Here is a 14794-nt window from a genome sequence, read left to right on the forward strand (position 1 = left end):
AATTTTGCATATTTTTTACAGTCCTGCAAGTGAGAATAGATAAAGAAAATAAAGTATATCATAAATATTATTTTTGTAGTATCAACATTTGGGGCATACATTTTGGAATATAACAACCTCTCTAATTTTCTAATGAATGTCTTAGAAAAATCGATAATTCTTATAATCCCTTACCTTATTACTTTCTCATTTTCACAGATAGGATTTATATATTTCAATTTATTTTCAAGAGATCGTAAAATATGTTTTCGAGATATAAACCTTTTCACAGCTATTGGAAAATATTTACCGCCGTGAAACATCAACTTCCTGCAGACATCAAAGTAATTTATGAACTTGCACTTAAAAAAATATGGTAACATAAATTTTTTATGACCGAATATTGTCAACAGTTAACTCCATGCTGTAGTTCAATATATTTTGCCTCTCATTTAATTGCATCTTGATAACGTCATAAAATAGGATTAATTTATTGTAATTGTTGAACAAAGATAATTAGAAAACAATTATCAATCTCTTGATTCAATAAATATTTGTTTTATAATTGTGAGCTAGAGTGTCAGTCCAATTAAACAAAATCAGTAACAGAAATATTTAATTTGGAATTATTGAACACTTGTAAACAAATTTTTATTTCAAACGACAAATAATTGTTGGAGAAATAACAGGATTACTTCTACAGAAGTTAATTTCTACATGAGGAATATTATGTTCCTAATCGAAAACATATCAAATCACGATCGTTTTCTCAAATTCTCAAATAAATTCCGCTGGAGATTACGACGCAACGCAACATTCTTTCCTTTTGGTCGCTCAAAAAATAGGAGGAAATCATATTTATTTATTGAAATTTATTGAAATTGAAAATATTGGTCACGTAAACTGAAGCTGTTTCCTATGTTAATTGCGTCTTGTTGTACTTCACTTTATGAATGTTTGAATTTATAAAGGAATATAAATTTAAAAACAATTATATTCTCTTATATAACAAAATCTGACAATTTGAAATAAAAATTTCCATCTATTATCGGTAGAACTCAAGACCTGTGCTCTGAAAGTATTGATCTTGAGTTAATAATTTACTCGTTATGAATTAATCTGATTCTATGGATTTATTGAATACTATTGTGAAGGTCTCATTTTTTAAGGATAAAGGTATGTTTGGTTATACATTACTATTATTCTTTTCTAGTTGTAGTCATGCTAAAGGTAAAGCATTTTTCAGTATATAGCTAGCTGTCATGTTAATTTATATAGACATAATAACTAACTGAATAATTATGAAAATCATATCTTAACCAACAGTTATTAGTAGTAAAAATTAATTCAAAAACATATTGAAATGAATTTTTGAGGAGTATGGTTTCTAATCAAAAACATCGATCGACTTAAGCACGTTCTCCTTCACTACGTCAAAGATTTTTTATTCTCAATAAGAACGGACTAATTAATGTTCTTTTTGAAATAATTAACATTCAAGTCTTTTTTGTTCCTGAAAATACAATAATAGAATTCTTTATAATAACGGTACTTTGTTCTTTATTAGATTTTTCCAATCTATTGAGGCAGAAATTTGATCATTACAATATATGTGAAGCTCAAATTTCCTCTTTCTTAGTATTCTTTATAATAAAATCCATAAAATCCGGAAGAATCGTTTATAATGAAACTAAAGGACATAATTAAAACTAGCGAAATCATATAAAGATGACTTTCGAATTTATAATTTCCTCTTTACAGAATGATAAGTTACTAGAAAACTAATAGAAGATTGTTTAACAAAAAATCCCACACATTATACTTTATATCATTATCATAGTATTCATAAGCGATGAACCTATGTTCATCTGAATGTATCTATCTGTATCACAGAATGTATTCAATACGTGGTCATGATTTAGCTGGTACAGAACACCAGGTATTAACAAAAAGAGAAAGTCCGTTCTGTAGACTGCGATATTTCCAATCAGGTCTCATTATCTACATTATCGTTTCCAAAGACTGAAAGTAAAATAAAACTTACTTGATATATGAAGGACCTTTAAGGTTGTCTTGACTTATAGACAATAAATTTCCGATCACTTTGCATGAGCTATAGAGAACAAATATTAGTTTGCGCCGCAAAACAAGTCTTGATTTATAAATGTATGCAAAGGAACAGGACAAATAGCACGAGTAACTCTTGCAAAAAATGGACGATATTGTTTGAACAAATAGCACAGAATGGAGCAAAATGTATTGGAAGAAGCAACTGTGTGAAGACTAAATTGGCAAGAAAACTATTACATAAAATATTAATTACGCTAAGTACGAATGGGTGATATGCAAAGAAATTTTTTGAATATATAATTCAACGATCACTTATCAGGAACTGATTATAGCAGTTGAAAAAAGAGAAAAAAATGTACACTATTCTACAAAAGTTAATTAATAATTCAATTATTTTCATATCAGGGCGAGCCATTGCACTATTCCAGAATAAAAAACGCTTTCCATCCTAACTCACAGACACTATTTATAAAAAGCGTTGCAAGAAAATAGCAAGATGCGGATAATTAATTGAGGAATTTCATTTTCTTATGGATTGGAAAAATTGGGAATTCCAAGAGTTTTCCCGTCGGTACTATATACAGAGTGAGTTTTATGTATAGAACCCTTCAATTATCTCAGAAACGGCTTGTATGATTTTTATAAATTTTTGTGTACAAGGGTTTTGTGAGTCGGCCTGTATTATGGTGGTATTTACATTGTTGTCAGATATTTCCTTTTTCCGGAAAAATAATGAACTTTGTTATTTCAAATAGATCACCCTGTATATTTTGTGTTTTATACCTAAATGCCATAATTTCGGAATTATAGCTACATTTTCAATATCTCCAACAAAGTTACAATAAAACATTTAGGTGGCTACAATTGAATATTTCTTAAAAATTTATGTGCTAATACAAATCTCGTAACAGGGTCTAGTGTCAGAAGTTAGTAAAAAGCTTAATGAAACTGATTCAGTAAAATATTTATCCAAATCATGGCGCAGAAAAACTACAACAACTGGAGACAAAACTTCAAATGATTGTGTCATATTAGAAGTAGATACACATTTGTGGAATTTTAGAAAACATGCAGTAAAGGTAATTACAGCAGATGCTGAAAATGTTGTCTATTTACTTCAATACAACAAGCCATGCGATTTTTAAAACTTTGCAATACATTTTGTAACATCCCTGACTGCCAAATTCTTCTTGTCTCTTTGGTAATCCTATCTTCTGAATATTGACCATCTTGTTGTTTAAAATACAAAAAGTGGCCTTATCGCAAAACAAAACATTACTAGAATCGTTTTGATTGTAACATTTTTCCATCATTAGGTATGCAAACTCTTCACGTCTATCAAAATCGTCATCTAACAACTCTTGAACCAAAGTTACTTTGTAAGAATAGAATTTATTATCACTTAAAATTTCCATTACGGATGTTTGCGAAATATCAAATTCCTTCAAATGTGGATCGTCTTCTAACAGGACGCAAACATCTAAAGATTTGTTTTCAGTTGATGCAGTTTTTCTTCGCTCTGATTTAAATAAATCTTTTACTGAACCAGTTTCGTTAATTTTTTTTTACTAATTTACTGACTTGTTATGGGATTTCGGTTAGGATATGAATTATTAAAGATATTACACGTTTCTTGTTGACTTCTACGCCTATCACCATATCCTAATATTATTAAAATATCAATTCGTTCTTTTTCATATAAACGATCCATTGTGACTTTCAATAAACTTCAAATGTAGCAGTAACTCCGAAATTATGACATTTAAGTTTACGAAACATTAGATGAAAAATAATAAGTATTTCTCAAGAATGTCGAAAAGCGAAATATATACAGGGTGGTCCGTTTGAAATAACAAAGGAAAGATCTGACAACCATGTTAATACCACCATAATACCGACCGTATCACAAGACCCTTGTACACATAAATATATGAAAATCGAACAAACCGTTTCCGAGATAATTGAGGCGTTCCATACATTGTTACGTTATTCCAATTAAGGTCAATTTATATACTTTTACGCTCGCGCCCACGTTCCAAAGCCTAGCCAACGTGAACGTAATACTAACGAGAGCCTCAGCACGAACATAAGAGATTATAAAACCAGCTTTACTGTTAAAAAATTCAAGTTCAACGGTTCGACCACTGGATTTTGAACTACAAATTCAAACACACTTGAATTAATATTTAGAAGTAACGACAAATTTTTTGATAAACCAAAATTGACACATGACTTTTTAAAATGTCATTCTCTAGTGTTTCGTTTTCAACTGACTGTTCCTTCTTATCGCATCCCTTGTTCACTAGCTATTTGTCTCGTTCTTTCTGCAGGCATCTAGAATACTAAATAATTCGATTATTGCATGACATTTGTCTTATTTCCAGTTGTTTCGAGAATAATTCTTTTTGCACAGTAATTAACTACGCTACAATATTATAGTTAACTTCGCGAAAATAACTGTAACTAAAACTGGAATGTGAACAATATTGAACTTTGTCTCTATTTAAATGATTAATAGTAATAAAATTTATTTTTTCAGAAGTGTCAAGGATTCTGCGCACTTTTTACATGTATATGTCATCCCCATTTTTTTAGCTTTCATTTCCTTGGTGAAATTCCAAGGAATGGGCAGATTGAGTCCTTGGAATTTACCAAAAAAGAGAGATTGGTTGCTAGAAGTAGGCAGATTGGGACCACGGAATCGGATGACTCTTCATCAATGAACGAATAACCACTTTACCCGCATCCTTCTCTTGATAATGGCCTCAAAGTGGGTGCCTAGTTCGTTTAATCATTCAGAAACCTTCCCCAAAATATATATTGTCAGCTGTTCACACAGATGCTACATAAAATAATGTCAACACAAAAATGTTAACCTATAAAAAACATCCTGGAGTAAATACAGCAATACGTATCCCAATAATATCAGTGACGCAATAAATTACTGTCGGAAAAATAATAAATCCTCTCATTATATAAGAACACAATATGGACAAGTTATTTCTATTCCGCGTTCAAATTTGTTGTTCAATTTGTTTACATTGCGTTGCCGAGAAAATAACTCAAAACAATACCTCTAAGTATTATAAAGTTGTTATTGATCAGTTTGTGACGTGGATTGCTTTTACACAAATAAAAGTCGCACGAATGAGGGTGGTTTTATGTATGAAATAATAATTCATCATTGAATTCCGCTCCAAAAGATGTTTCAGCATATAAGAGCAGTGCCGTTGTGGCAGACTCATAATTATTTCACTTTAAGTACCATTGAACCTCTGATTATATCCAAATATTTCTGAAGGGTAAAATATTCGTGATTATGATAAGTGATATCGGCGACAATATTTGATTACCAAATGGGATCTGATGATACTTCTCAAGTATTTTACGGAGATTTATTGAATTATTTACTCGTTGACAATCTCGTATTTTCAATTTAGAATCTACTTCAAATATCAAACTAATATGGAATATATAATTACTGATTTAATTCCCAGTTTGTCGTTAATGCTGTAGAAAATGAAAGGAAAATGTATTTTGAGGTTCAAGAAATATCGAAAAGTAGCGACAACTGAGGAATTTCTCAAAAATTATCATTTTAATTTCGTTGAAGGTTTCTAAATAAGTCCAACCCAAACTTGTGAAGACTACTTTTTTTGGAGGGGATGTGATGAATAGTTGAACGATGATTTTTCTAATTTCTTATTGCAGCTTCAAGTTGCTTAATTTTGACTGATCTTGGTTCGTACTTTACGGACTCAACGTACCTCTTTCCGCTTTTTCTTTGACACTGATCGATTCCGATTTTAATCAGTGAACTGTTATATCGTATTGCGATGTTCTAATGAAACTTATAACTTGGTAGGTAGACTGGTTGTGTCTGTAGAACCTGATATCAATAATCCTTTCAATGATTGCATTGTACTGCGTGAGATTGAGGTGTTTCGACCTAGGGTTATCGGGTTTCAGATTTGAAATCGTTCTATTAGGAATACAATTCCAACTATTTGACTTGGAAATGACTCCTTTGAAACTTAAACCCTTCAAATGTATTCTTATTTAGAGAATTTGGAAAATAGAATATTTGCAGCAAAAGGAAGCATGAAGTACTTAATAATATAATAAAACTTTCAACGTTATTTTTTTGAGTAAATGTTCTTAAGTAAAAGCCGTCTGAGTGAGTAGTGAATATCATATGTTGATTATTTAAAACCACAAAGTTTGAAGTACCAAATACTTCAAAAAAAAATTAAACGGGATGATTTTTTCTAGTTTAATTGACAATAAATAATCAAAGACTAGGATTTCTATAGGACCTACGATGATGATAGAGTTTCATCAACAAAAACTAAATAAAGCTACAGCTGAGAAATACTTACAGAAAAAAATAAATTTGAATGGAATGGATGAATATCTATCTGCTCCAACAAATAAATTTTTGGAAATTTTGAAAAGATCTTACCCAGCACGAAATTTGGTTAGTGGCCCTCCATCAAAACATTAATTACTGTTATAGAAACTGTGAAAAGTGAAGAATGTGTTATGTAACTCTACGAATTATCTCTCAACTTGAAAGCCTTAACGTTTTCAGTGCTTTTCTACCTAAAATGGCATTGATTGTTAATACTGATCCTTTGTATAAATGAAAAAAGACACTATAAATAAACAAAATGATTTGCTCAAATTACATACGATCATGTAGAACACTTGTGCCAATTTAGTGACAAAAATATATTTTCCCTCTAAATAGACTTTTAAATGATTCATTGCCTTGACTGATAAATGTAAATTGTCAAATTAGAAAATGCTAAGTTTATGTATTGAACTAATTATTTAGTAATTTTGTACTTAGGTTAAAACAATCTTTTACATGTATAAATTATTTATAAATAAAAAGCTTTTCATTTGTAGTAGAATTCTTCATTATTTTTAATGTTTATTTATAAAAGGACGGTGGGGATGTTTGGTACAATTTATTTTTTCATTATTTTAGCTGCAATTTCAATTGAAATAGCAATTTTTCTGCTTCGGAATGGTGCTACTTGAAAATTAATAACATAAAAAAATAGAATTATTCTGATATTTTATCCTCCCATATCCTTTACGATTGCGGACAACTACTACGGATTCTGGAATAAAGAGCTAATGAGGTGAATAAAAGTAAACAGTGACAACTTTCTGTATGCCTAGCTACTCATGGAGTTCTGAAAGTAGTGGAAACCAGGAATAATGAGATTGCAGTCTTTACTAGACGCTACAAATGGAAAATACTTTGATATATTGACACAAAACAGAGAAAATCTGCACTGCAAGAAATGTGAATATCCACGAGTAGGAGTCATCCTGGATAGAAAACTCTTATGATCTAGGCCCATATCAAAAGAGAATATAGATGCCAGGTAGGTATCAATGTTTCTGCTGTGATAGTTCCATTGTAGGCAGCTAGGACCTGAAATAATTTGACAGATATCGTAGAACATTTCCAACTATTTAAATTTACAATTTTGGATATATAATAAATTTTTAACCGTTCACAGTGTATATTCAATTTTCAAACCAACCAAACAACTTTTTCAAAAGGATAATAAAATATTTTATAACTTTATTATCATTATCTTATGTTATTGCTATGAATATTTCTATTCATAGTAATAATGAGCAGTAAAATTATTTAGATTTATATGGCACCAGTTTTCGGATCTTCTTCTAAGGAAAATTTTTCTTGATGTGTTTACGATTGTGGAAAACCGATTCGAAATTTATTCATCGTACTTATATCCAGCATATCAAAAACCGAAACGTGTCTTCAGTCAGATAAATCAGAAAAATTAAGTGTGGTTCATTCGCGCAATAATTTTTTCGAACGATATATTTTTGATGAGGACGTAGAATTTCATAAAACGAACTCATTCGTTTGTAATTCAAGAGAGATATAAAATATTCCGTTTCTTGACGTTAAGGTCAACTGAAAACTCATTATATCAGATCAAAAATTCCACTCATAATTTTTATTGTTAGACAAAAAAAACGAATTACTCAAAAACCCGGAAAGAATTGAATTTGAACTGATATATACAATGAAGCTACATAAAGAGATTTTTTCGAAACTTTTGACTGCAAATATTCTACAATTCTTTCTTTTGGTTATATTTATCAGTTACATGTACTCCTCTCGGTGTCGAATTCACGTTTCAAGCATTAAGGTCCTTATCATACTAGCGGAATGCGAGCTTCTTCAGAGCAGAGCGAACGCGCCACGATCACGGCGCGCAAGCAATGTACTTATTTAATGTTAGAAACATACCTTATAGTAATTACGAGCCTTTCTTCAGGTGTTACTGATAATCTTAAATGTATGTTTTCGCGTCTTAGATGCAACAACTCATAAAATGTAGGTCTTGACATTCGCAGGTAAGTACGAAAGTACACAAAGTAGTCGCTTTCTTCCATTCGATGCTTTCTTTTCGTCTCTGGCGTCTTCGAAGTAACACACCGCTAGTATGATAGGACTGTTACTTGTTTATATATTTTATGTTCATTCTAAATTTGAGATCCGACAACACCGCTCATTTTCAGCCAGTGCTTCCTTCTGATATAAACTCAAACTCACCGATATTTACAGTTTTTTATCATTAAATTATCTAGATCGTGTTATGTTCTATTTCGCACTTTTTCTTATTTTCATGTAAAATATACATATTAAATTTATGACTGTTTGTTTTGTGTATTTATTTTCATTGCACCTCTCGTTTTACGGATTAAATATAGACCTAAAATTAGGTGTTCTACACAAGAAACATTACGTTACCCGAAGCGGATGAGCGGATATATGAAATTCAATTTTAGTTAAAGATTTTGAGATGAAAATACTGAAGCTTTTAAATAATCCATTCTGTAATAAATAGAATAAATAAATGAAAGACGCTGTTTGTTATCAGTAAATATATCAACATTCGAAATGATATTTTATTGTCTTTGTTTAGAAGTTTATTCGCGAAAGGTGAGAGCATTCAAATGATCCTTATTATGAGACTAATGTTTAGTACCCATAAACAGAAAGTTTTATGGTGTCGAATCAGCTAATTCACCTAGATTAATTTTCAATCAAATTATTTATTGCGTAATAAACCCAAATAATAAACAACGTCCACGAAAGTTCAGTTCAATATGATTGGGTCCAATTGAAAGACTTCATGTACATCATCTTAAGATCACATAATAATCTATTTAAAAGGATTCATCATTTTTATTCTAATATGGCCCTCTAGTAATGAAAAATTGACAAATCTATTTCTTTATGTCTTTCCAGCGATGTTCTTCTAGCATTTTTACTACGGCTCGGAAGGAGAATTGTTTATAGCCTTTGCAAACCGCTGATTTACCGACAAGAGACTTCGTTATTTGAAAAAAATCGTTTGCTACATAAGTATTCTTTCAGTACCAGAAATAGCCAGTAATCTTTGGGGACCAAATCTTTTCATTTTACCAGTCCTTCAGTCTCACTGTTCGCAAATATCTTCCTTAACTTTCTGCTGTCATTTTTTTCTTGATCTCCTTTTTTCCTCCTTCCTCACCTTTCAGGAATCGTTTTACCCATCTATCTTCAGTCGTTCTCCCTTTATATTCTATGTGGTAATTTATGGTCCTATTATTGTGTGACACATTCTTATTTGAACCCTTCGTGATACAATTTCTGCTACTTTACTACCTTTTGTTATTTATTTTTCTATTTCACTTTCTTGTCTTCTTTATTACTATTATTGCCACCCGAATATTCGATTTATTCCACTTTTTCTATTTTCTAATTATTCATAGTAATAGCGGTTTTCGCATTGTCTTTTATCAGCATGTATTTTATTTTGTTGTTGATCACTAGGCTATATTTTTTTGCCTACTCTTCCAGTAGCTGAAGTAGAGTTCTTTCCTAGATGAGTACTAAGTCATCCGCATCATACATTGATGTTTATTTTTATACATCGAACCTTGGGTTTTTATACCACTTTCTGTAAGTATAATCAGCCATATGAAATTTAGGAACAGGAAAAACTTTTACTACTCATTTTACACAAGGATGTTTGTACTCAGGCCTCTCTGACTACTTTTGCATTAAGCATCTGTTCAAACCAGTATCTATCTTGGGTTTGTAGTGTTAAAAATTGAGGAAAAGGGTCGTGCAAAATGGACGGATCACCTGATTTGTGGCTTAATTATCACTTTCATGGAAAATTGTCCCAAATAATTTTGCTTGTGTATTTCGTAAATTAGATAATGATGTTTCCAGATTTTCTCTTTATAGCACATTTTTTAAGTTACATTATCGGATAATATTTCATAATTTTTTGAATTTATGGAATTTTGTTGAGTAGATACTTTATTGTTACGAACTAGGTCACAACATGGACCGTGGAACCGGTTCTGTTTGATAATTTTGATAGAATCTAAAATATGGTGGACGCGCCGGGTACTTTCCAAGAGCGCAATTCTCAGAAATTTATTTATATATTTTTATATATGGCGACGATTTATTTACATTGTTTTTATTAAATCAATTTCAAATTATTTTTATTAGTCCACATCCTAGAACCGAATTATCAGAACTCAGTGAATAGTAAAGTAAAAACGGCGAATTTTAATAAAATATATTAGTGAATATTTAAGTATTGATGGGAAATTATTACAAATAGTGAGTAATTTAGTGATAAGTGCATAGTTCATTGTTTCAAGTGTAGTGTATAGTTAAATTAAGTAACAAAGAAAATCGTTTGTATAAATTGACCTCATCTTTGGAAACATTTTAAATAAATTAGAAAATTACAGAATTTACCTACGGTTACAGTATAACAACATCAAATTCACTGGTTTTTTTCACAAAAATAACAATAATTGAAAATTTTAAATACGACAGCATGACAGTATCCCAATATATCAGAAAATCTCCTTATCGAAATTAGAATCACTTCAGGATTTATATTTTGGCTATGATTCGCTTTTAAGTCTTAGAGAATTTGAGATAAATTAAAGAATTCTAGTTAAAGTTGAATTAATTGTAACCAATATTTAGTTTATTTTTCCAATTGTCATAACATACGATTCATAATTCATAGCTAACATACTTTTGTGACGTAACTGTTGTGTAAATCAGGCTACCGCTATATATATTACTTAAATTGTATTATTTCTTGTAAAAACAATAAATTCTTAGATCTTAACTAATTATTTCCCAGACGATGAATACATAAGTGTTCGAAAGCTTGGAATATATTAAAGTTAGTACGCTTTGGTTGTTTATTTCACCCCATTCCCAAGCGAATATTTCCCTGTGTGTCAAAATTGACAGGAATTCACAGCAGAAATTTCGAAAATTTACCGAAAAAAATTTTTATTGCGCAATTAATGGTGAAATAAGCAGTTATAAGAAAGGAGATTACAAACAAACAAAACAATATACAGGTGTAGGTAATATAAGAGTATTAACAATGATATTGATTAAATTTAAGGACAAATGGTATGGACTCTTTATAAAGAATTTCTAGAAAAGCTTACTCTGCAAGTACAATTTCATTCTTTATCACTACACGAACTTTATGAATAGAGTATGATTATGGAGGGTTGAAAGTATACAATATAATTGAGTAAATTTCGTCATAAGGTTTATGATACAATCAAGCTCTCGTATCATCATGTGTAAATACAATTTTATACCTCAAATTATTTTTATCTTCATAGGCACGGCAAAATTTGTTTTTGTTTTTGGCTAAATCAGTTTATCCGGAATTGATTCGGACATGATTAAATTATTTTGGATTATTCCGGTCTTGATGAGATTATTCTATCCTGGGTTGGATTATTTATAGATTAATAAATCTGAATTATTCTGGATTGTATTTAGAAATGTACGGAATTGTATTGGGAGAGTTTAATTAAGATAATGATCGCAACAAAATTGTTAAGCTTGGTTAATTGCTTCATAGATTCAGTAATTTATTTCAATTAATGGATATTTATAATACATCTGTGAAGAAAAAATTTTTAATATCCTTTCGCCGAATTCACAGTCCTCAAGCTAACAATGCCGTCCTTGATTCAGCTATATATTACCTTTAAAAGTTTCCCTTGCAAAGGATAATTTATAGTTTTAAACCACTTTCAACTTGTAGATTTGTATTTACATCATATCGATGCTTTAGATGCGAATAAAGTAGATTGAATAACCTAAATCTAGGACTCTAGATAGTGAAGTCGTCTAGAACAAGCATGAAAAGAAGTTAACCAGTGAAGCCACGAATGTTCTGATGGTGTACAGAAACTTAGCAGAGAAGAATTAAGGTTGTATTATTGGAGAACGTGGCGAAAAAATCTCGTGAAATTGTTTAGATTAGTAGAACAAACCGGAACCTTTTGCAGAAAGTGATCAAATCTGGAACATGTATCAGTTTGAAAATTATTAGCATTAACAACAAACAAAACACAAAATATACCATATATCAAGTATTTTTAAAACAGAAAGATACGCAATTGAAAAATGTGTCTAGTTCTACCTACGCCAAATGGAGAGCATGATTATGTACTATTTTAAACGTTTATTGAATTTTGAGTCCCACTTCTTTATATATGTTACGCTCAAAGACCAAAAACGGTCAGTGGTCGTTTGAAACAGCCACAACGCGTTCTGTGCGCCTTGAGTTTGCCAGAACGCGTTGTGGTTGTTCTGATATAGCCAAAATCCGAATGAAATTATTTTAGATTTGGGAAACGTCAGCTCACGTAATAAAATGCTGCTTATTAATAATCATTTGGTAACAAAGTAGTACAACACTCATTATTTGAATAAATATATATGTACTTGCGTCAAACATAAACAATGCAATTCAAAATGCCACAACAATTCCTTATGCCAAAAAAATTTTTGGATATGCAGCGACGATTGATTTTAGTAATATACTTTTTTACATTTAAGCGACTGTTAATATTTTTTATCAACTATCATATATCATATATCAACTATCATATATATAAAAACGTTGTCAATTTTAAATATCAATCAAATTGCATGGGTCATTTTATAATAAAGATTGAATAAGACTCAAATTAACAATTTGAGACAGCGATAAGTTCATTTGAATCGCTTTATTTAATCGCATTAAGAAATATGTGGTAGGCTTGTATAAAGTCTTTTTGTAAACAACTCCAATGGTTACAATGAAAATAATTACTGCAGTTATATACGTTTAATTTCCATTAAAAATATTATTCTATGAAATAAAGAAAAGAAATCACGATACCTTGACATCATAAAATTATTATGTACGTAAAATTAGGAAGCTGAACATTTCCAGGCAAAAGTAAATAATTGTTGTCGATGCGGAAGCCTGTGGCAATGCTGTGGACTTCCCTACGAAATATATGATTTTTATCCAAACAATATATATAACATTGGAGTGTTTTTCATTCCATGAAATAAAAATATGTCCAAAAATTTACATTGAAAATTTCGTGTGACAATATTTTATAACAGCTACGGGGAATCGAAATTTATCAAAACAAACAAGGAGTATATGATTGGTATTAAATACATTCAATAGCGATGGTTGTCTTGTTAACATGTTACTTTACGTCTGATTTATAAGCAAAAATTTCATTTTATGTCACCGTTTTGATTAATGTGACGCACCATGTCGGAAGGATGACAACTGAATAAATCCTGTATAAAAACGACTGTATTCTTATATATATTTTGGCGTTTTTCTTAATCAGGTAATTATCAATCTCTCAAATTATGTAAGAGAGGTAGACGATTCTCCAAGATTAGCGGGGCACGCGAATTAAGTGAAAAAAGTATTAAATTGATTACGCGTGAAAAAAGTTGATAATTCATAACAGGTTATATTACGAACTTACTGTTGAAAATCACATAAATATATAATCTTTAACTAAATTTATAAATTTCCCAGTTTTATAATTTCTGTTTTATTTATTTGAAAATGACGAAAAATGCTTTTATAAACAATTTTTCCTCTCAAACATAAACGGAAATTACAGCATCACATAAATATTACAAAACGTTTTTCACATCATTAAGCGTTTGTTAATGACAGTTACAAAAGGTCATTAAAATAATTGTTACCTTAAAAAAGTTCCAAAACCTGTTGTAACTTGTCTGAAAGTTGAAAAATTCACCATTAATTTCACCAAGAACCAATTGCTCCAATATCAAATCGAGTGAAATGGAGTTAACCGTATCAACTAATAAATGATATATATCGGGAAAATATTTCCTAACACGTTATCGCATGCTTGAATGACAGTTTCCAACTGATATCGCAGTGTGTAAAGTGACGGCAAGAGGCTTTTGATTTGTTTTGTTTGAATCGGAACCTCAGTTCCGAACTCGCGAATACGCTGGACCAGCTGAATTAGAAACATAAAACAGAATGTAAGTTGGCAACTTTTCAAAAACAAAGTAATGTATTCATAAAATAATTTAAATTACTACATTATCTGCGCTAGAAATACACGTCGGAAATTTTTGAAAACAAGTATATTTTTGTTTTAAGACTGCGCTTCTTGAATAGTGACGTTTCAATTATATACACAGTATGTCTAGAAATAAAAATACATCTTATTTTTCGCATGAAATATTATTCAAATAATAAACATATATTTTGCTCAATTCAACTCTCATATAAGTTCTATCTAGCCGCACATACAACGAGCTTCAGCTCGTTAATTTTTTTAATTCTCGGTT

General features: G+C 30.4%; 1 protein-coding gene across 1 annotated transcript in view; it reads right to left on the minus strand.

Annotated features, from left to right (window-relative positions):
- LOC130445029 (neuropeptide Y receptor type 2-like) overlaps window positions 1-14445 on the minus strand; it is a 78084-nt gene extending 63639 nt beyond the window's left edge. Inside the window, exon 1 of the mRNA XM_056780500.1 lies at window positions 14174-14445. The gene's annotated coding sequence lies outside the window, so the exon portion shown is untranslated. The remainder of the gene's footprint in view (window positions 1-14173) is intronic.
- Between the last annotated feature and the right edge of the window lie 349 nt (window positions 14446-14794).

This window comes from Diorhabda sublineata, chromosome 6, assembly GCF_026230105.1.
Source record: "Diorhabda sublineata isolate icDioSubl1.1 chromosome 6, icDioSubl1.1, whole genome shotgun sequence".
Classification (NCBI taxonomy): Eukaryota; Metazoa; Arthropoda; class Insecta; order Coleoptera; family Chrysomelidae; genus Diorhabda; species Diorhabda sublineata.